This window comes from Apodemus sylvaticus, chromosome 5 (genome assembly GCF_947179515.1).
Source record: "Apodemus sylvaticus chromosome 5, mApoSyl1.1, whole genome shotgun sequence".
Taxonomy (NCBI): Eukaryota; Metazoa; Chordata; class Mammalia; order Rodentia; family Muridae; genus Apodemus; species Apodemus sylvaticus.
The window spans coordinates 157,175,882-157,198,578 of NC_067476.1; positions in this window are offsets into that span (position 1 = coordinate 157,175,882).

The following is a 22,697-nucleotide window of genomic DNA, read 5'->3' on the forward strand; positions in this document are numbered from 1 at the left end:
TGGCCTGGCTTGGCCAGCCCATCCTGAGTTCTCCAGGTTCAATGAGAGACCCTCCCTCTAAAACAAGAGTAGAAATCAAAAGAGGACTCAGCTTAGCTCCCTTATAGCTCCGTCAGCATGCTCTCCCACACTTTCCAGGACCACCCATGCAGAGGTGGCCCCACCCCTCCCTATCCATCTATAGGGCAGTCAGGCTCGGGTATTTTCTCAGTCAAGGTTCCTTCACCCAAAGTGATGACAGCTTGTGTCAAGTTGACATAATGTGTAGCTAGCATGGGAATTATGGCCAATACTTGATATGGCTGTAACTCAAACCATAGTTGAAAATCAAGAGCCACAGTCGCTCCACTATGGGCATAGCAAGTAAAACGGACCATGCTACGCCTCGATAATACAAAATGTCAGCAACTTACGCGTGGGGGTTCAATGTTTACCTGTGCGTTGTCTGTTCTAGTCCTTTTCTTCTCAATGTAAAGTCATATGTTGGCTTGCGGGGCTAGACTATTTCTGTGCTTAGATCTCAGCATTTGGCCGTGCGCTCTCTGTGACTGTGTGCGAGGCAGGGCATAGAGAACTCATATCTCTTCTTTCCGTTTCTGTTTTCTTAAGACCATAGATCAAAGCTGGCCACAGACTCCTGCCTAACCACATACGTGCAGAAGTAGAGACTCAGTAAGCAGGGTAGCCTACAGATAGAAGCGTGGAGTCTGAGACGCACTGGGCCTGGAAGGCATGCTGTAGAAAAGGCAGGAGTACGCCATCCCATCGACTGAAACACTAAGGAAGCCGTGCTTCAGATTCCTTACTTGGAAGTTTTCCCCATCTCCTCAGCTTATTGTTGTCTCAGTAAAACAATGTCATCACAAGGACAAGATGTCTCTGCTGTGCCAGCCTGGTGACCTGAGTTTGATTCCTGGACCCACATGAAGGTAGAAGGAGAGAACCAGTTCCACAGAGCTGTCCTCTGACCTCCACAGGTCCCCTGTGCCATGTACAAGTTCCAGCATACACTGATGATGATGATGATGATGATGATGATAATGATGATGATGATGATGGTAAATAAGAAAAAGGAAGAAGAAAATGCCATCAAAGCAAGGTTATCATTTTTAATCCAACCATTGTGCTTGCGTGTTTCCTTGCTTCATTTTGTTCTGTTGTGGACCTGACTGTCATGGAATAATTCCTTTGAATTAATTATTCCACCTATGAACTTTATCTTTCACTGAGACCATCTTGAGAAAAAAATATCACATCTGGCTCTTTTGAAATTCTAAAAAGAAAACTGCAATGGGCACATCATAAATATTTATTGACAGAATACTAAATGAAGACGTGAGGACCCACCACCTCACAGGCTCTGAGATAGATGACCAAGAGACGAAATTTTTAGTAACCAAGATGATATTCAATGCCTGCATTACAAGCCTACAAGCCAGAAAACATAGAACAAGCAACTAGGTTTTTATTTTCCAACCTGTAGATCCCGATTTTCTGGTACCTCTCTGCTAACAGGAGTAGCTTTTTTAGTTCATCATCCCCAGGTCATCTGCCTGAGATTTCACTGCAGAGCCACCAACATGTTGGGCTCAGCATGCACACCCACCCTACCCCCACCCCTGCTTCTTTCTACCTGGAGAGTTAGAAATGGAAAACAAATATCCATTGTTACAGTGAAAATTCAAGTCAGAATTTATGCAAGCTTGGTTCCACATGCCGTTTCACGCTGAAAGCGGGGCAGACTCATTTCAGGGAGGCTGGGCAACTGACACAATGTTACTCCTCTGTCATAGCCAGGCTCAGAGCAGCAATCAGGCATTGCAACAATAGCGAATGCTTTGCCTTGGATGCACAAAGAGGCTGGTCTTGGCAAGCAAGCCACAGATATGGGGAGGAGGCACAAGATGGAAGCAATATGATTTGCTACCTAATTGTCTGCAATCCATAAGGGTGGTCACACTGAATGATAACACACAGAGGGAAGATTAAATATAATAACATAATGTTCATGCTCTGCGCTGGAAGTTATTACTTCTGGCACCATGGAGGCAGAAGGCTGGCCTGGTCACTGCCAGGCAGTGCTAAATGGGTAAGTGGGGCTGAGGAACCGGGTCTTCTGTGGGGAAAATGATGGTAATTAACTGCCTGGGACTGTGAAAACTCGGTGAAATTTGGTTAAACACAGACTGTAATTCCATTTGCTGCACAGCCATTGGACACACTCCCTTGTGAAGGTCCTCACTCACAGTCATAAATCTGACAAGGAAAATTGCTGCTGTTTCTGCTGCGAGGTGTGAGTTGTCTCTGTGAAAAGCTTGACTAAGAAGATGGGTACAGCCCCAGCTTCTTACTGTGCTTAGGGTTAGCAGGTACACACACACACACACACACACACACACACACAGTTGGTGATGGGTTTTTCCAGAATGGCCATACAAGTGTGATAATAGTTATCTTGGGGCTGGATATTTTTATAAGGTTGTTCCTTGAAGTTTATCTTTTATTATTAGTAAGATTTTCACCCATGCTAGGGTAAGGCCATGCAGTGTGGTTTATGACATATAGCTAGGAGCGTGGCTGCGGAGAAATGGCAGAGGGTTCATGTATGTAGAATTTGCAGGTTCGTGTCAAGATTCCATACAGAGAAGGCCTGCAGAGGTGCTGCAGCCCAGGGCTGTGCTGCCTCAAGCACAACTCTTCCTCTGCCCTGCTAGTCTCTCAGTTCTGTGTTCCATTTCCTAACACTGGGACTGCAGAACACGAGCATAAGCACATGGGGATATTTATATCACTTGCACAATTCCATTGAATGCGGTACAAACTAAATGCAATTCATATTGCCTGTGCCTTTTCAATTTTTTAATTTTACTGATAATTTATTTTTGTTTTACTCTCTAAAAGATATTATTCTGTGATAGATTGGAAATTTAGTAAACCTAGTCTATCATCACAGAGTGGAAAATAACAAACTGGAGTTGTAGAGGCAGGTCTGGTTTCCACATCTCACAAAATGTAGAGTAGGGCTTTAGGCTAATGATATATCAACCTATATTTTGGGTTCTCAGCATTTGGTAACTACTGAATTATACCACAATAACTATACATATCACAAACAATACACAAGCTATCACGGATTGCAAAAACCTAAAGATAATGTACTACGTCTCTTCTGAACACAAAAGGAGTTGTGAATCCAGTGCAGTGTCCCAGAAGGATGCTGTGAATCCAGTGGAGTGTCCCAGAAGGATGCTGTGAATCCAGTGGAGTGTCTCAGAAGGATGCTGTGAATCCAGTGCAGTGTCCCAGAAGGATGCTGTGAATCCAGTGGAGTGTCCCAGAAGGATGCTGTGAATCCAGTGGAGTGTCCCAGAAGGATGCTGTGAATCCAGGGGAGTGTCCCAGAAGGATGCTGTGAATCCAGTGGAGTGTCCCAGAAGGATGCTGTGAATCCAGGGGAGTGTCCCAGAAGGATGCTGTGAATCCAGTAGAGTGTCCCAGAAGGATGCTGTGAATCCAGTGGAGTGTCCCAGAAGGATGCTGTGAATCCAGTGCAGTGTTCCAGAAGGATGCTGTGAATCCAGTGGAGTGTTCCAGAAGGATGCTATGAATCCAGGAGAGTATCCCAGAAGGATGCTGTGAATCCAGTGGAGTGTCCCAGAAGGATGCTGTGAATCCAGTGGAGTGTCCCAGAAGGATGCTGTGAATCCAGTGCAGTGTCCCAGAAGGATGTTGTGAATCCAGTGGAGTGTCCCAGAAGGATGCTGTGAATCCAGTGGAGTGTCCCAGAAGGATGCTGTGAATCTAGTAGAGTGTCCCAGAAGGATGCTGTGAATCCAGTGGAGTGTCCCAGAAGGATGCTGTGAATCCAGTGGAGTGTCCCAGAAGGATGCTGTGAATCCAGTGGAGTGTCCCAGAAGGATGCTGTGAATCCAGTGGAGTGTCCCAGAAGGATGCTGTGAATCTAGTAGAGTGTCCCAGAAGGATGCTGTGAATCCAGTGCAATGTTCCAGAAGGGTGTGCAGACAAGATCAAAAGGACAAAATTTATTTCCATACTTCACTTATGCAGCTAATAAATATTTACTGAGCACCAACTCTGTCCCAGACATTGTTTCCAATAATACAAATTCCCAATTGTACAAACAATAGCAAAGAATACAGCCCAACAAAGTCTGCATTGGAATGCGGGGGCTGAAGTCAATACAGAATAAATAAATAGATACATAAGGAGTAAATAAAGCAACAATAAACTATATATTGCATGGTACATGTTATAAAAGATGACTACAGAAACAATATCTTGTGGTGGAGATCCACAATCCTTTGAAGATCTTTGTATGAGGAGCGTTCAGTACGAATGAGCGTCCCAGTGAGATGGTGCTTCCTGTCCCATGATGGCAGAGACAGTGTGGACCATTTTGTCTTTGATCTAGGGCTCATTCCAGTTGCTTACTCCAGAATGATATTTTCTCACTATTACTCTCTTGAATGAGTTTGACCTTTACCACCTGCTAGTCTCACAGCTCATCTTATATACTATCATATAAGTAAGAAAGCAATAAATGCCTCACAGATCAGATATTCAACTAATGCTAGCTATGGGATGCATTTCACAACAAGGATCAGGTTTCCAGTCCGATAAATATAGTAAAACAAACAAACAAAAATCAACAACAACCTAAGGCCTTCTGCCTAGGGGAGTGGCTCACACCTTTAATCCCAGCACTTGGGCGGCAGAGGCAGGTAGATCTCTGAGTTTAAGGCCAATCTGGTCTACTGAAAGAAAATAAAATAAAATATCCAAAAGTATGAAAAAATAAAGCCTTCTACAAAAAAAATTAAAAATTGAAATTCAGGGGGCTGGAGAGATAATGACTCAGTGGTTAAGAGCACTGACTGCTCTTCTGAAGTTCCTGAGTTCAAATCCCAGCAACTACATGGTAGTTCACAAGACATTCGTAACAAGATCTGACGTCCTCTTCTGGAGTGTCTGAAGACAGCTACAGTGTACTCAGATATAATAAATAAATCTTTTTAAAAAATTAAAAAAAAAGAAATTCAGAATTACCATGTATCAAAGACGAATTCTTTGAGATTTTTGTTTCTCTCCTCTTCTCTCTCCTAGACATAGAACTCTAGACTATTTCAAGTAGCATTGTCAAAACAAAGAAAATCGGTTATCACTGTGACTTCCTTTGACCTAGAAAATCCCATTCACTGTAGGTGAGAGTCTGACCCTGCAAAGGGATTTTTTATGATATATTGAAAGAGGCTGACAGGAGCAGCTGTGGCTTTCATCCCTCCAGGTCCTCACGCATCTAAACGTTGCTATGCGCTCTGACTATGAGCAGAACTGTTGTGTAACTCCTGGACTATAGCCATCAAGTAGATACACTTTCCCTAAGACCTTGAAAGGAGAGAAACCCACCTGGATCCTGCCTCCTCGATGGCCAAGCAGGAGGAGGCAGTCTGAACAGGATATGGGAAGGAGAGAGGGTCCAAACTACATGATGGTCATGAACCTTGGAAATCTATAGCAAGGGCAGTTTATAGGAAGAAAAGTTCAATTAAGAAAAAAATCAAACATAAGTTTAGCTGCTTACCTTGAAGATGACCTAGGGGAACAGAAAATGGGGACACACGTGGAAAGAGAGAAGTTAGAGTCAGAATCGGGCTTCAGAAAGTTCTGAAGGAGGGAATTACTGGCGATCAGGCAGAAAAACAAACTTAGATCCTCAGTCACTGGAAGAAGAAGGACCCGGAAGATAGAAGGCACAAGCAGAGAGTTAAATATGCTTCTTGGGGGACAGGTTCAGCCAAGAGCCTGATTAAGGCTAAATGTTTAATAAGAAGTCCAGCTGTTGTTGAAGTAACTGTTATTGAGCTAAAGGGAATAGATTGGACATTGACATGGATGCTAATAGGTTTTGAGGGACCTGGGAATGTATCTCGGTTTGTAATTATTACAAAGAATTCACAGAGCCCTAGGGTTGATCCCCAGCACCACAAAAAAACTGTGCAAGGTGTCCCACACTGAAAGTCCAGATGTAGGAGACAGCAGTGTGAAGATCACAAGTTCAGGATCATCCTGCCTGAAAACCAGAGTCAAAAACAGCTTTAAACAACACTAAAGGTGTGGCTTCTAATCATGGATTTGATATACCTATACTTGTAAGAGTTCTGAATCTAAGAAAAATACACATATTTGGAATACACTTAAGAAGAGAAGTATAGAAAAATAAATAGATAGGCTGATCACCAGTTGTCCTGATCTTATGATTGATCCTGTATTGATTTTATGTCAATATGACAGTCTATTGATTAAGAACTAAATATTAACCATACTCTATTATAGTAGTTCTCAACCTTTCTAATGCCACAACCCTTTAATATAGTCCCTCCTGTTCTATGACCCCAACTATAAAATTATTTTTGTTGCTACCTCATAACTATAATTTTGCTACTGATATGAATCATAATGTAAATGTCTGTGTTTTCTGATGGTCACAGGCAACCCCTGGGAAAGGATTGTCCGACTCACAAGAAGGTTGCTACCCACAGGTTGAGAACTGCTGCCCTATTGTTTATAAAAATCCTGACACATATTGTTGCTCTTCATTTACTATGTCCTCACGTCCTTCAGGATCTGTGGCTACTTGAATTTATAGTTTGGATATTAGTAGACACTAAACCTAAGACCCAACGTGTTAGCCATTATTGGCTTTTGCATATCTGCATCACATAGGGCAGCTGACTGCTCTGAGATGGCACCCAGAGAATTCGTTTATTCAGTAGACATTATGTACATATTCTGGGACACTTTGTGGATAGTTTGATGTCATTGAAAGTTTATTCCATACATCCTCTGTATGAGGAAGGTCATCGTCTTCATTTGCAGATGTAGAATTCAAGTAATGATCCTCTAGAGAACAGGGCATAGAAACCTTGTGTTTTGTGGCCCAGTTTAAAAATATTCCATGAACAGCAAAGATGAAAAATAAAAGGGAATGAAGTTGGGGGGATAGTAACGGGGTAGGTGTGGGGTACTGAGAGAAGGGGTAGGGTGAATATGACCAAAATACAATGAATGAAATTCTCAAAGAATTGATGGATATTTATTTAAATATACATGTAAGAACCGAGGCTTTCAGTATAGTAAGTGAATCTCTTCTCCCTGTTCTTAACAAAGGCATGTTTTTAGAAACATTCTTTGTAAAACTTGGTGGAACTGAATGTTAGCTCATCTAACATGAAAGTGTAAATGATATGCCTCCTCGTTTCATTTAGCTCTATATTGTGTTTTTCCTACTAAAACCATAAAAGAAAGGAAGCTTTAGGTGTTGTACTGTACAAAAGGGATGATTAGCAAGACATAAGTAGTCAGATAATCACCAAGAAAAACCAGAGGAGCTCAGTACTTCTCTCCAGTATCAGGAGAGACCAGGGGACATTTGAGACGGAATCCCCACAAGAACTGTTATGATACAAAAATGATGAATATGCTTTCCTTTCTAGACTTTAAAAGATAGCCATGACTTGGCTTGTACTTGCCCTATGAAGAGTCTCCTAAGCCAGGGAAGCCTGGAGAATTCCTGACAGCTGTTGGCGCCTTTGTGCCAGGTTTCTCAGGTGGATGAGAAGAGAGTGAAGCACACTTGGCTTAGAAACATGATCATTTACAGTCTAGAGTGAACAGCTGCTCACAAAGCGCTTTCCAGCCCACTGGGTCACTGTGCCTGTGCCTTCCCAGGCAGACAGACCCTGAGATGGAGATTTTCATGTAGGAAAGCATGTGCTATGTGTTCTAAGAGAAGACAGGACAGGAAATTGAATAAATAAGACACAAGGAGCTGTCGTGCAGACACCAAGAAGGACCTAAGAGACCCATGAAGAGCTCAGAATGGAGAACAACCTTGGAAAACAGAAATCATTTCAACTGAGGTAAATCCAACTGTCCTTCAACATCTGGGTACCTGATGACTCTTCAGGTTCACCCGAGGTAGTCATAGAGGACCTTGGTGGCTAGCAACCATCATGCCAGGACATCTCCTTGGGCGACTAGGTCCTGGACTGCATCCCAGCCTCACTGCAGCTAAGGGACAAGAGATGAGATATAATCTTTAGACCCCTGACCCCTTAAACATCTGCTCTAGATTTCAGATTATGTTCTCAAAGTAAAGCCTTCATGCATGTTTCATCAGGGTAGGTCTAGGAACAAATTTTCTCCTCCTCATCTCGCTCTTTCTCACCCCCTCTCTCTTTCATTCTCTCCCTGACATAATGTATCTGAATTGTAATAATCTGAATCTGAATATAAATAATATGAGTGTGTGAGTGTGCGTGTATGATGTGTGTGTATGTATGCATATGTATATGTATGTATGTATGTGTATATGTATGTACATGCATGTGTATATGTGCGTATATATGTGTATGTGTGTATGTATGTATGTGTGTGTCTGTATTATGTGTGTATGTATATGTGTATGTATGGGTCTATGTGTATGTATGTGTGTATGTATGTGTCTATGTGTATGTGTATGTATGTGTCTTATATGTATGTGTATGTGTGTATATGTGTGTGTATGTATGTGTGTTTAATGTGTGGTTGCTACTGCTCTATCTTCTCCTTCTCTTCATTTCATCTCTATTCCAGCTCCCTGAGGCTCATGCTGGGCCTTCCCAGCTTAGTTTCATCAATGAGTGCATATAGACTTGTACTTACCATGTAAACCAGTCAGTAAGGCTTCTGTCCCTTCCTGTGAATGGGAGGGGCATGAGTCAATCCTCAGGAGATTCTGTCTCTACCAGATCCCCTCACTGCTTGTATGGGAAGCTTGCACCCACAGGCCCGAGTAGCAATATCAGCTGACTTGGACTGACTCTGGGCCTTAAGTTATATGTTCAGCCTCCCCCTAGAGTACCCACCACAATCCTGTAATGTTAACTTTAACACATACATCTATTCACTCTTCCCTGTAGGACACCGTCTACCGTCTACCTACAAGGATGATAGCATCGGCAATCCCGGATCCATAGGCACCATGCAGTGCATTCATTTCCACAGTGCAGAGACACCATGGGGATTAGCACCTCTCCAGCCTGGCTCATACTGGCAAAGCCTCCATCACACCGAGCCGGGTGGCATGGACTGGCTTGCCATTCCTTCCTTCCTTTTGCTGCCCAGAATGCATAAACACATAGCACAGAGTCCCATGGTTCTCGTCAGCTCCGGTACCACCTGAACCCGTACAGGTATTTATCTCTCCCTTTTAAAGGATTTTCTGTGAGGATAAGATTAATCAATCTCTCACAGCATATGGTTCGGGGTTCATAGACTTCTTTTAGAATCCACGAATACAGCGCTTGTGCTGACACCAGCCTGTAACTCCAGCTATTCTGGAGGCTGAGGCTAGAGGATCACAAAATCAAACTCAGTCAATGCTTCAAAGCGAAATCAAGACCGACTGGAGAAATTCCGTAAGACCCTGTCTCGAATTTTATGAAAATCTAAAGAGGGCTAATGGTGGACCTTAGTAGCAGATCACTTTTCTCCTAACATAATATGTTTATTAATTCTTTGGGAAGACCACTTTCACAGCTTGCACACGAGGCTATGGATGCATCAAGTTCTCAGTGCTACAGAAGGAGATGGGAGGGGTAATAGCCACGAACTGTCTTTTATTCTTTAAAAAATAGATTAGAATCTTATGAGAGTTTGCTTGGAGATTACAGCAGAGAGCATAGCTATCATCTACCCTTGGCCAAGCATTGATCCTTCTTTATCGGGAAAGGGCATCTTCTTTAACTAGCTTTGCAGCTTTGGGGGAGGGGGAGGCATGTAAATAGAGCCATGAAGAGGGGAGGGGAAATCTCACCTAGGCAGCAAGATCAGCTAAATCAGACTTGGACCAGCAGGTCCTCTTTCAGTGACAGGGTCCTGATGGGGAAATGCCATAAGGTGAGAAAAGTAGAGAAGAAAGAAGATAAAGAAGATAGAAGGCTAGGGTTGGGAAGTCTTCCACAAGTGTTATCATCTGCCAAATAAGTTTATTAAGAATTAAGCATCGGGCTGGAGAGATGGCTCAGCGGTTAAGAGCACTGACTGCTCTTCCGAAGGTCCTCACAACCAAGAATTACAGCATCTTAAGTACTATTTGCAGTGCAGGGAAAATGGCCAAAGTCAGCAGAGAGTTAAGTCAGACAGTGTTGGCACAAAAAACACAGGATGCCTCAGATACACATACCTAAGGGTTAATAACCACAGCTCAGGAAGAATAGTCAAGTCCTTAGAAGCTGCAACCTTGACTTCTCTGAGACACTGGCTCCAGCCCTAGCCTGACCTTGCCAAGTCCACTCCTGGACAAGGATCCAGAACTAAAGTTCCCTCTGTCTTCTCATCAGGGTCTCTGATTAAGTCTTGGTTTGGTTGGTCTGGGTCCACACGCAAATCAACCCCGATAATCAACAGTGTCAGATACCATGGGCAGATTGCCTTCCCATCCAGGTTAAAACCTTAAAACCAGTGATCACGGCCTATTTTATAAATAGGTTTTTCAGCAACATGCCTGCTTCAATCATTTCAGAGTGCTGCAAGGACAGAGTCCTGTGCTCTCTTTAAACACATGTTATATCGTTTACCTTGAAGGTCAGTTCCTAGCCAAAGAAATCAGGAACCAGGGATACCTAGAGGAGAGTTCCCAATAGATAAAGTTCCCACAGGGCTTTCTCAGCTGACTTGGAGCCCTGTCTGAGAACTCTCATGATCTGACAAACTTGGCAGAAATCCCTCAACACCAACATTGGAACTGAACTCCGATTCATGGCTCAAAGGGACATAGAAGGGACCATGTGGAAGGTAAATCCACGAGGGTGCTTAATGTCAGAAACAAGAAAGTAGCGATAAGTTCTCAGTAATTAGTGATAGAGAGGCAACACTAATTCAGAAAATCAACCCGGAAAGACATTAATCTCTGCATCATGGGAGCTGAGGGTTGGGGCTGATCTGAGACTCAAAGGCTCCCACTGTGTTGTCAGCACCTGCTCTGGAGCAGAGGGCTGTGGCCACTAGCATCTTACAGCAAACTGCTACCCACTGCTTTTGACAGCTGGGAGGCAAGGCAGCCTCAGAGTGAGTTTAAACAGCCAGAGCCTTTCATCAGAATTACATTTCATTTACCATGGCATTCAGCAGGCAAATTGGAATAATCTAGAATAATTTCGCCTGAGTCTCTTGTTTTCTATTAGCAAATTAAGCATTTACTTAAAACATCTTTCTCTCTTGAGTTGTATTAGAGTCCTAATACCCTTAAAAATCTAATAAAGTTTCTTTCCTTTACAGATAAGGTCAAGATGTGTACAAGGTACATCTTTTGGTTAATGGTCATAATTGTGAAAGCACAGTGTTCTGCCTTGAAGCTAAACAAGGTTTTTAAAAAGATGTGTTTATATTCATTTTAGCTGTCTGAGTGTTTGCTTCCATGTAGGACTGCTCATCACATTTATGAAGAGACCAGAAGAGAGAATCTGATCTTCTGGAAACTAGAGCTATAGATGTCTGAGTCACCATGTGACCGCTGAGAACAACTCCCCCTCCCCCATCACCTGCAAGAGCAAAGGCTCAACTGCTGAACCACCTCTCCAGCCTCCTAGACATTTAGAATTATTTTCTGAATAATAATCCCTAAGAGGTCAGAGACCTTCCCCTTGGCGATGGATTGGAGTACCTACTTCACAAAGCCCTCTCTCTCGAAAGTCCATGTTCTGTTGGCTCCCAAGTCTCCAAACGAAGATGTGCAAGGTGCCCGCACCCCTGCATGCCTCCAGTTTGGAAAGTAAAATTAGCATTATGGGCATGGGCATATTCTAGATCTTGGTAAATGGCTGGGTAGTTTTCTCTTGGATGTCAACTCCTTTCTTTATACTCATAACATCTAGAAGTTGAACTTTTTTCCAGCCTCCAGTTGTCCTTACAATAAGCAATATACTTTTGGATATTAGTTTAAACAAAGAAAACTGGCCTTTCCTTGGAAATTGTTCTTGAGAGGCACAATTGATGTTGTAGCATGTATGTGTTTGAAAGGGGGATTGGTAGGAGGGGAGACTTAAGTTCTATTCCAAAGAAGAAACATCAGATGCAACCAGAATTCACCTGACAATGCCCCTTCTATAGGGGAACATATGAAACACCCAATGTATTTAAGTAAGGAATCACACAACTTACTCCTAAATTTTAGACTTGGTGTCTTTAAAGGCCAGTGACATAGATAAGCAGGCAAAGGTGCTTGTCTCCAAGGCTTATGCTCTGAGATTGACCCCCAGGCCCCACATGATGAAAGGAGAAATCCTTTGACCTCCAACTTGTATACTTTGCAATGTGCATATCCTGTGCCACCCTAACACACGCGCGCACACACACACACACACATATATACATACATACATACACATACACACACATGCACACACATATACACACATACACACACATATACATACAAACACACACATATACAGATACAAACACACACATACATACATATATACACATACACATACATATACATAACCATATATACACATACACACACAGACATGCACACACATACACACACATATACACACACAAACACACATACACATACATATACATAACCACATACATACATATATACACACACACAGACATGCACACACATACACATACACACACACATACACATAAAATAAATGAAAAAAAATGTAAAAGAACACTGTTTATATTATCCAGACCAGGCCATCATATACCTACCATATGTATATAGCATATACAGAGGCTTAAGACCAGTGTGGGGACTAGTAAACAGGAGACATTGCTCCCTTCCCCTTCCAGCTCACCTCAGGATGGCAAGGAATGACAGGTTACTTGGTCCAGGTTGCTATTGCTCTGATGAAACACCACAGACAACCAAACACAAAGAGCAAAGGGTTAATTTGATTTTAGCTCCCACATCACAGTTTGCAGTCAAAGGAACATCCAGACAGAAACTCAAGCAGGGCAGAGACACCTCCCTCCCCCCCTCCCCTGGAGGCAGGATTTGATGCAGAGGCCATGGAGGGGTGCTACTTACTGGCTGGCTTCCCATGGCTTGCTTTTTCTCACAGAATCCAGTTCTGTAAGACATCAGGCCTCTGGCCCGGTAGAGGCACCATCCACATGGGTTGGTCCTTCCCGTATCAATCACTGGCACACAGCTGCTTTGATATAAATAATCTGTGCAGCACTGGGTAATATTTGTACACACTCTTTGGACACACTTTGGAATAGTGGTTAGTTTAAACATATTTCCTGAGTTTTTCCTCTATTCAGTCAGAAGACTGGCTGAAGGGAAAAATCTCCTAATCATCATGCTATTAAAGCTCTGAGACTAAAGCTCTCCCCAGTAAGATAGGTTCCCATGAAAAAGGGAACGCTGAGTTCGCTGAGTTCCTTAATCTGCTAGGTACACCTAGGCAGTTAGGGACTGAGCCAGCTGAGGGGTGGAATGGTTTATTTCCCACAAGACCAGCAATCACATATCAAAAGGGAAGAAGAAAGACATAAAAACACCACTGGGAGGAAGTCAGGAGCATTCAATTGCCGAGAGATAGACTGGCCAGTCATCAGCCTTGTTTGGAATGCGATTGATCTTGCCAGGGCTAGAACCCTTCCATTGTTTGTGTCCTCCACAAAGAAAAATAATTGGAAAATTTCTTCATTAGCAGTCCATTTATTCTTCCATTGTCAAGGTAAGCTCTTTGATTAAAGGTGGGGACACTGGTGAGCACAAACCCATCAGCATTTGCATAAGTGTATTCAATGCTCCCAGGTCTCCCCCACTTCATTTGAAATGACAGTCCCAGCCTCTAAGCCACATGAAAGAAATGCATTTGCAAGATCTGCCTCCTGGTGATTCAGATTAGCAGAATTCTTCCTGGTCTTAGTACATTTCCAAAGGCTCACGACAACTTCCAGGCTGTGCCCATCTGGCCTGCAGAGCTTAGCACCTACTGAAAGCTCCTCAGGACCCCAAAGGATGCAGGAAGTGTCTATTCCTAGCAGATTTGGACACTGAAATGTGTGTATTTGTGTTCCATTTTGATCTTAATCAGTCTCCAGAGGATTTTCTGAAGCAGAGACACTACCCCAGTTACTCTGCCCATAGCCTCCCATTGTATTCTCTTTCTATGACTCCCTGCTATGTATACACTGTCTCTCAGCTGGACACTGGAGGACTCTAATGGTCCTTTCCTGGAGCCATTAGCTGAGCACAGTTCCTTATGGCTGCCTTCAGCTTGCTTTCTGGTTTGACTTCAGCTCAGGATTCAGTCATTAATTCCCATATGCATACTGTCTTTCTTGAACAGTTATTGCACGGGATGCATAGGTTGGACAGTCAGAGAAGGAGGAAAAACATACATGTTGTTACCAGGTGACTTGTACTCCAGTGAAGGATACAGAAGAGACAGTAAAACATTTAGGGTAGTGACCCAACAGAATCTAGAACAGCGATGGTAGTATGACCCATTGAAAAACTTCTAGCATGGGGGCCAGGGAAAGTAAGAGGCCAGGGATTGGCAGCAGGCTGCTATGTGGCTAGCTGGGATTCTGTTTCCTGATACTTACCTTACTATTCTAAGATAGAAATGTGATATATAAGAAGACAGAGCTCCAGAGAGAGAGAGAGAGAGAGAGACAGAGAGAGAGAGAGAGAGACAGAGAGACAGAGAGACAGAGAGACAAAGAGACAGAAAGACAAAGAGAGACAGAGACAGACAGAGACAGACACAGACAGAGACACAGACAGAGACAGACACACATAGAGACAGACAGAGACAGACAGAGATAGACAGAGACAGAGATAGACAGAGACAGAGACACACAGAGAGACAGACACAGACACATATACACAAAGAGAGAGAGACAGAAAGAGAGAGACAGCAAGAGACAGAAATGCACACACAGAGACAGAGGCAGACATACACAGAGACAGAGAGACAGAGACACACAGAGAGACAGACACAGACACACACACAAAGACAGAGAGAGACAGAGACAGACAGACAGACAGACAGACACATATACACAAAGAGAGACAGAGACAGAGAAACAGAGAGAGCCCACAAACTTAACTCTGGTACAAAAACTCATTTCAAACCTTAAATCTGGGCTTTGTGGTTAAGTCAAGAGGTCATTAGTGACATTTCATTATACAGGCTGTTAAATTCATCCCTCCATCTTTCTAACAAGATAAGATCTTAAATTATCTTTTTACAGTGCAAAGACTACATTTCATTTTCCCCTTGAAGCAAACAATTCTAAAGAATACTTTGATCACATTCATTTAAAAGTAGGATGGAGTTGCAAAACACTGACAATTCATAGGTGCTGAGAGACGGTCAGTTGTCTTTGAAGGTACAGCTAGTCTCTGGTAGATTGGCCATCCTCCTGGAGAAGGCTACTCACTCAAGAGTGTACAGGCAACACAAGTCAGAGCCAATGGTTTAACAATGTATATGGCACAAAATTGGGTAGGTCGAGAAAGGTGGTGCATCTGGGAGGAGTTGGGGATAAATATGATCAAAATAAATTTTATGAAATCCTCCAAGAATTCACAAAAAATAAAAACCAGAATCTACTGTTTTCTCACTACATAAAAATATTATGGGAAATTCAGAAAGGCAGAGGAAGTAAACAAATTGTGATGACTTCACCGAGCATCCTGGAAATGAATTACATATTGAGTTGTACTATTGTGCTGTATATTTAAATTATCGATGTTGGCAATAAACACCCCAGACTGCAACAAGAATCCTGGAAACGAGTTCATGTTCACTTCTGTCCGAGGATTTGTTAGTGTGCTGCTGCAGAGATGGAACTGCAGGCTGACTGCAAACACATATATTACGGCCTTTCAAAGGAGAAGACCTGTTTACCCACAATCAGGATTGAACCAGTTTTGCTGTCACTAGCATATGGAAGCCTTTACTTATTTCTTCCCATAGTCACTGTGGCACTTTCTATATGCTTGGTCTCAGGAGTGGCACTTTCCGGAGGTGTAGCCTTGTTGGAGTAGGTGTGGCCTTGTTGGAGTAGGTGTGGCCTTGTTGGAGCAGGTGTGGCCTTGTTGGAATAGGTGTGGCTCTGTTGGAATAGGTGTGACCTTGTTGGAATGGGTATGGCCTTGTTGGAGTAGGTATGGCCTTGTTGGGATGGGTGTGGCCTTGTTGGAATGGGTGTTGGAGTTGGCATGGCACTGTGGGCGTGGGCTTTAAACCCTCACCCTAGCTACCTGGAAGCCAGCCTTCTCCTAGTGGCCTTCAGGTGAAAATGTAGAACTCTAAACTCCTCCTGTACCATGGCTGCCTGGATGCTGCCATGCTTCCTGTCATGATGATAATGGACTGAACCTCTGAACCTGTAAGCCAGCCCCAATTAAATGTCCTTTATAAGAGTTGCCTTGGTCATGATGTCTCTTTGCAGCAATGGAAACCCAAATCAAAACAGTCACCAATACTAGCAAATACAAGAGAAGGTTGAAAGTCCCTTTCTCGTAGTAAGTCAAGGATACTGCTGCATATTTTCCATGCTTTTTTTCCCTAGTGATGTTGAAACTTTTTACCGTAAGAGGCCTAGTCTTTTCTGAGAGTCGGAGAGAGGAAGTTGCTCCTGCCTTGGTTTTCTCCTCCTGTGTGCTGAGATTTCTTTAAATGTTTTTCATGTGTAGGGGTGTTTGTCTACACGTACGTCTGAGCACTATGCACTCAGGGTCCACAGAAGCCAGACGGGGGCCTCAGATCTCCTGGAACTGAAGTTACAGAGAGTTGTGAGCCAATATGTGGTGCTGTGAACTGAGCCTTGGTCCCATAGAAAACAGAAAGTGCTCTTCACCACAGAGCTGTCTCCGAAATCTCCATTTTTTTTTAAATTTAATAGCAATGAATGTATAAGGTCATTTAAGCAAAACGGCACAGGATGGGGGAGTGGATGCTTCTGGTGAAGTCTAGGATTTTAGATGATGCTCACTAGGACTTCTTAGGAATACTCATTTGGCAAATGAGCCCAAACAGGATCCAAAAGTGGAACCTGGCATGCGTATCAGTCAGTAAGACTGGAGTATTCTCACTTACTGCACTGGACAAGTCACAGAAAGAAAACCTTATACAGTTTCATACCATACTTGAACAAACTGTGACCAACCCACTCTATGTTAAAAAGATATTTTCTGTAAGATAACAGTAAGGGGATACAGTTATCATGTAGAATTCTTCTCATGTACTAGGAGCCACAGACAGAAGAAATACACCAATGAGAAATATCACCAATGGAATATTAGAAGGAAGCATTCTACCTTATAGGAAGAAAATCCCTGGCAACTAAGGATGGAAAAAGGGGAGTTTATTTTTGGAACTATTAAATCATTTCAGTTCAAAGCACTGTACTGTGATTTGAGTCTCTTACAGCGTGACTAGGGATTAACCTATCAGAGTCATCAGCTCTTCATTCTCTAAGGGGTAATAATAGGAACCCACAGCTCATGGTGTTGCAGTGGTAAACCTGCAGCAGGATTCCTATATCACAGCACACACTTAGCTCTGGAACCATGGATGTAATGATGCAGTGTGGCCGGCCCATCCCACAGGGATCTCAAGTACTCTCTGGGTGCTCTTAAGCCATAAACAGCACTGGGGGAATCTGGGGGGGGGGCGGGGTGGTTATATCTCTCTGGATGGTCTTAAACCATAAATACCACTGGGGGTCATGTATTGAACGAAAAGTCAGATTTTGTTGTTTTCTTATCAATAATTTTACCAGTCTTCATTAATATTAATGAATATTTATTGACTATGTATTCTGTCCAGGATCATGCTTGATGCTGAAGTTCCAGTAGAAAAACAACAAAATAATAATAAATTTTTGGTTTTATATGTTTTGTTCTGTGGAGTAGCAGAGGATAAAAATATGAAACCTGAGAAAAAATATGGTTGGAGAGTGGTGAATGCTCTGCTTCATACTAAAGGGTAAGATGACTGGCTTTACCTGGGACAGTCCCTCTGAGGAGATATCCTTTAACAAGTGTGATGAGTGTTCCTCTGCAAGGAACATGAATGAAAGCATCCTTTCTAGACTAGAGCCTCCTGGGCAGGTTCTTTGTGCTTAGGATGCACTTGATTCTCTGTACTAAAGAACAGCAGTGAGAATACAGGAATAAATGTGGACTGTTGAAGGATGCAAAGCAGCCCTACAGAGAGAGGATAAAAATGGGGACCCATTTCTTCATTCTCTCTTGGCACCCAGAAAGAGCTCATCCCCTGTTTCTCTTGTAGTACAATCAGGGTACCTGGCTCTTCTGACCAATGAAATGTGTGTTCTCCATGGAGAAATGGAAAGTGATTTGCTAATGCCGCCCTTTGCTTGTAAGAGCAAACTGTCTTTCTTTGGGATAATTCATTCCTCAGAGAGGAAACATGCTTGAGAGTTTCCCATCTAAGATTGAAAGGCTGAGCAAGAACTCAGGCTTTCCTGGATTAAGCAACTCAAATGGTGAGATATTATTAGTTAGAACAGCATAACCTATCCTATGGGATATGAAAAATGGCCGTGAATTAGGCGAGTTTGACAACACAGATACAGGCAATGACGGCAATACAGAGTATTCTGAGCAGGAGAAAGAGAAAAATGTCTGAGCAAATATAGTGACCAGATTATGGACAGCTGGTGAGTCATGCTGTCTGTCAAATGTGACTATTTGCAACATGGAAGATACTCTTAACCTCTTCCAATCCAAATGTCCAGAGATTCATATGCTCTGTCTAGTTCTTAGGCCATAGACCTATACCAGCCATGCCTGGTTGTTCTTGCTACATCATGACATTGGAATCAGCAACTTTCTTCTCATACATTTGATGACATGGAAGGAAAGAAAGAAGGAGGGAGAGGAAGAGGTGGGGAGAGAAAGAGAGAGGGAGAGGGAAGGAGATAAGGAAGAAGGAGGGAGAGAGAGGCAGGAAAAAGGAGAGGAAGGAGGGAGAGAGAGGTAGGGAAAGAGAGAAGAGGAAGGGAGGGGAGGGAAAGAGAGGAAAGGGGATGAAGGGAAAGAAATACACGGGAAGAGGAGGGAGAAAAGAGAGAGACAGAAGGACACAGGAAAGTATAGGTGGAAAGGAGGGAGGACAGATGGGAAGGAGGGGAGAAGAGAAGAAGGGAGGGAGGGAGGACGAGGGGGAAGGAGGACGGGGTGGCTAATATGTTCTCTGAAGATGTAGTTCTCTACATGCTTCTCTTCTTCAGTATTTTCTCTCTACTGGATTCACTTTTTATTTCCATTTGCTTCACCTGCTGGTTGTGGAGAAATGCTTTTTTACAAGAGTTAGCTGTCATATAAAGAATAATTAATTTGTAATTATTTGTTGTGACTTCCCTTTCTCTTTATTTGAAATCTCTTTTAAAGAAGAAACTATCGTTTTCAAATTTAATTAAATACAAACCCGTCTAAAGAACAGTCTGAATCAGAGTTAAATACTTCTGGAAGAAGATAAAACAAATGGCATGCTGTTTATGTTTTCAACAAGCAGGTCGCACTTCTGGTTGTGGGTAGAAGGCTCAGCACCAGTGGCCCCATGTCGAATAGTGGGTTGGAAGTGTCTGTTAGGTCCCACCACTGCCTCCCCTTTGCTGAGGACACAGCAATCCTGTATTGTAGGCAGGCTGCTAAGCTGTTTATATGTATTACAATGTAGACTTTATTGCTATTCCATTTTACAGACAGGCAGACTGAAGTCAAGTGAATTAAGTTGCCTTATCTTCCACTGCTATTAAGGCCATGGCTGAGCTGACACTGAATCAAGAAAAGTCAATAGGGATTGTACATTGTACATACATAATTATTGTAAAATATGTGTAACAATATAAGAAAGCTAATGAAGATAAGAAATGTATAAGAAGATAATGTACTGCAGCCCATACTAGGGGAAGATCCTGGAAGATATCATGGCAGGTGTTGACTGCCAAATGGACAGGACCTGGAATCATCTAGGAGACAAACCTCAAGGCAAATCCACAAGGGATTATGGTAATTAGGCTAGTTGAGGTGGGTGGAGCCAAACTGAAAATGAGTGGCACCATTTCGTAGGCTTGGGTCCTAAACTCATAAAAAAGAGGATGGTCATAAACAGAATACCAGCGTTCATCATGCTCTTCTTCCTGACTGCGGGTGTCTTCAAGCCAATGCTATTTTGACTTCCCTACCATGATTATTTGTAGAAAGAGGATTATTTGTAGAAATAGGGGACATGGAGTACAGGGAGCTTCAAGAGCTTTAAATGACTGCTCTAAAAGTAGGTAACCACCTGCACATACCTGCCCTCTCTATTATCATAAGGGAACATGTTTCCTCTCAAATAAAACCAGGGTGTTATTAGAAAGGGGAGTCAGGACTTGACATAAGAAAACAAATGATTGTGTTGCTGTTAACCCAGAATCTCACTAATAATTCACTCAACACATCTAAGCAATGCTTTGAACGTGGTAACACAAGTACATGCAGTGAAATACCCTGATGAGGTTCACAGGGCTGGTTAGTAATAGAGGCAAGACTGGAGGCCACATCTGCTGTCTTTAGCTGTCCTCTCCAGTAGCCTTCTAGGCCATGCCTCTGAGGAGACATGCACCTATTATTCAGCAACTCTCAACTACAAATCACTTCATTTCTCCCTTTCATCCAAATCATCTTCCAGAATAGCAAGATCCAGAGGGAGGCTGTGTGTCACTGTCAGATCTCCTTTGGAACCCTTCATGATAAAAGACCCATACCTAAACATAGTGAAAGCAATATACTGTAAGCCAACATCAAGTTAAACGGAGAGAAACTTGAAGCAATCCCACTAAAATCAGGGACCAGACAAGGCTGCCCACTCTCTCCATATCTATTCAATATAGTACTTAAAGTCCTAGGCAGAGCAAATAGGCAGCAAAAGGAGGTCAAAGGTATACAAATTGGAAAGGAAGAAGTCAAAACATCACTATTTGCAGATGATATGACAGTATACTTAAGCGACCCAAGACTTCCACCAGAGAACTCCTAAAGCTGATAAACAACTTCAGCAAAATGGCTGGATATAAAATTAACTCAAGCAAATCAGTAGCCTTTCTCTACTCAAGGGATAAACAAGAGGAGAAAGAAATTATGGAAATGACACCCTTCACAATAGTCCCTAATAATATTTCATACCTAGGTGTGACCCTAATGAAACAAGTGAAAAATCTATATGACAAGAACTTTAAGCCACTGAAGAAAGAAATCAAAGAAAGTCTCAGAGGGTGGAAAGATCTTCCATGTTCATGGATTGGCAGGATCAATATAGTAAAAATGGCCATCTTGCCAAAAGCAATCTACAGATTCTATGCAATCCCCATCAAAATCCCAAATCAATTCTTCATAGATCTAGAAAGAGCAATTCTCAAATTCATTCAGGAAAAGAAAAAAAAAACAGGATAGCAAAAACTATTCTCCAAATAAAAGATCTTCTGGGGATTCACCATCCCTGACCTCAAGATCTACTACAGTGCAATAGTTATAAAAACTGTTTGGTATTGGTATGCAGACAGGCAGGAAGATCAATGGAACAGAATTGAAGACCCAGAAAAGAACCCAAACACGTATGGTCACTTGATATTTGACAAAGGAGCTAAAAACATCCAGTGGCAAAAAGACACATTTTTAACTAATGGTGCTGGATCAACTGGAGATCTGCATGCAAAAAAATGCAAATCAGCCTATTCTTATCTCCTTGTAAAAAGCTCAAGTCCAAGTGGATCAAGGATCTACACATAAAGCCAGACACACTGAAGCTTATAGAGGAGAAAGTGGGGATGAATCTTGAACACATGGGCACAGGGGAAAAGTTCCTATGGCTTATGCTCTAAGAACAAGAATTGACAAATGGAACCTCATAAAACTGCAAAGCTTCTGTAAGGCAAAGGACACAGTCAAAAGGACAAAATGGCAACAAACAAATTGGGAAAAGATCTTTACCAACTCTACATCCAATAGAGGGCTAATATCCAATGTATACAAAGAATTCAAGAAGTTAGTCTTCAGAGAGTCAAATAACTCTATTAAAAATGGGGGTACAGAGCTAAACAGGGAATTTTCAACTGAGGAAACTGGAATGGCTCTAAAGCACCTAAAGAAATGTTCAGTATCCGTCGTTATCAAGGAAATGCAAATCAAAACAACACTGAGATTCCACCTCACACCAATAAGAATGACTAAGATGAAAAACTCAGGGGACAGTAGATACTGGAGAGGATACGGGGAAAGAGGAACACTCCTCCATTGTTGGTGGGATTGCAAGCTGGTAAAACCACTCTGGAAATCACTTTGGTGGTTCCTTAGAAAATTAGACATAGTACTACCTGCGGACCCAGCTATACCACACCTGGGCATATACCCAGAAGATGTTCCTACATGTAATAAGGATACATGCTCCACTATGTTCATAGCTGCCTTATTTATAATAGCCAGAAGATGGAAAGAACCCAGATGTCCCTCAACAAAGGAATGGATACAGAAACTATGGTATTTATACACAATGGAGTACTATTCAGCTATTAAAAACAATGAATTCATGAAATTCTTAGGCAAATGGATGGAACTACAAAGTGTCATCCTGAGCAAG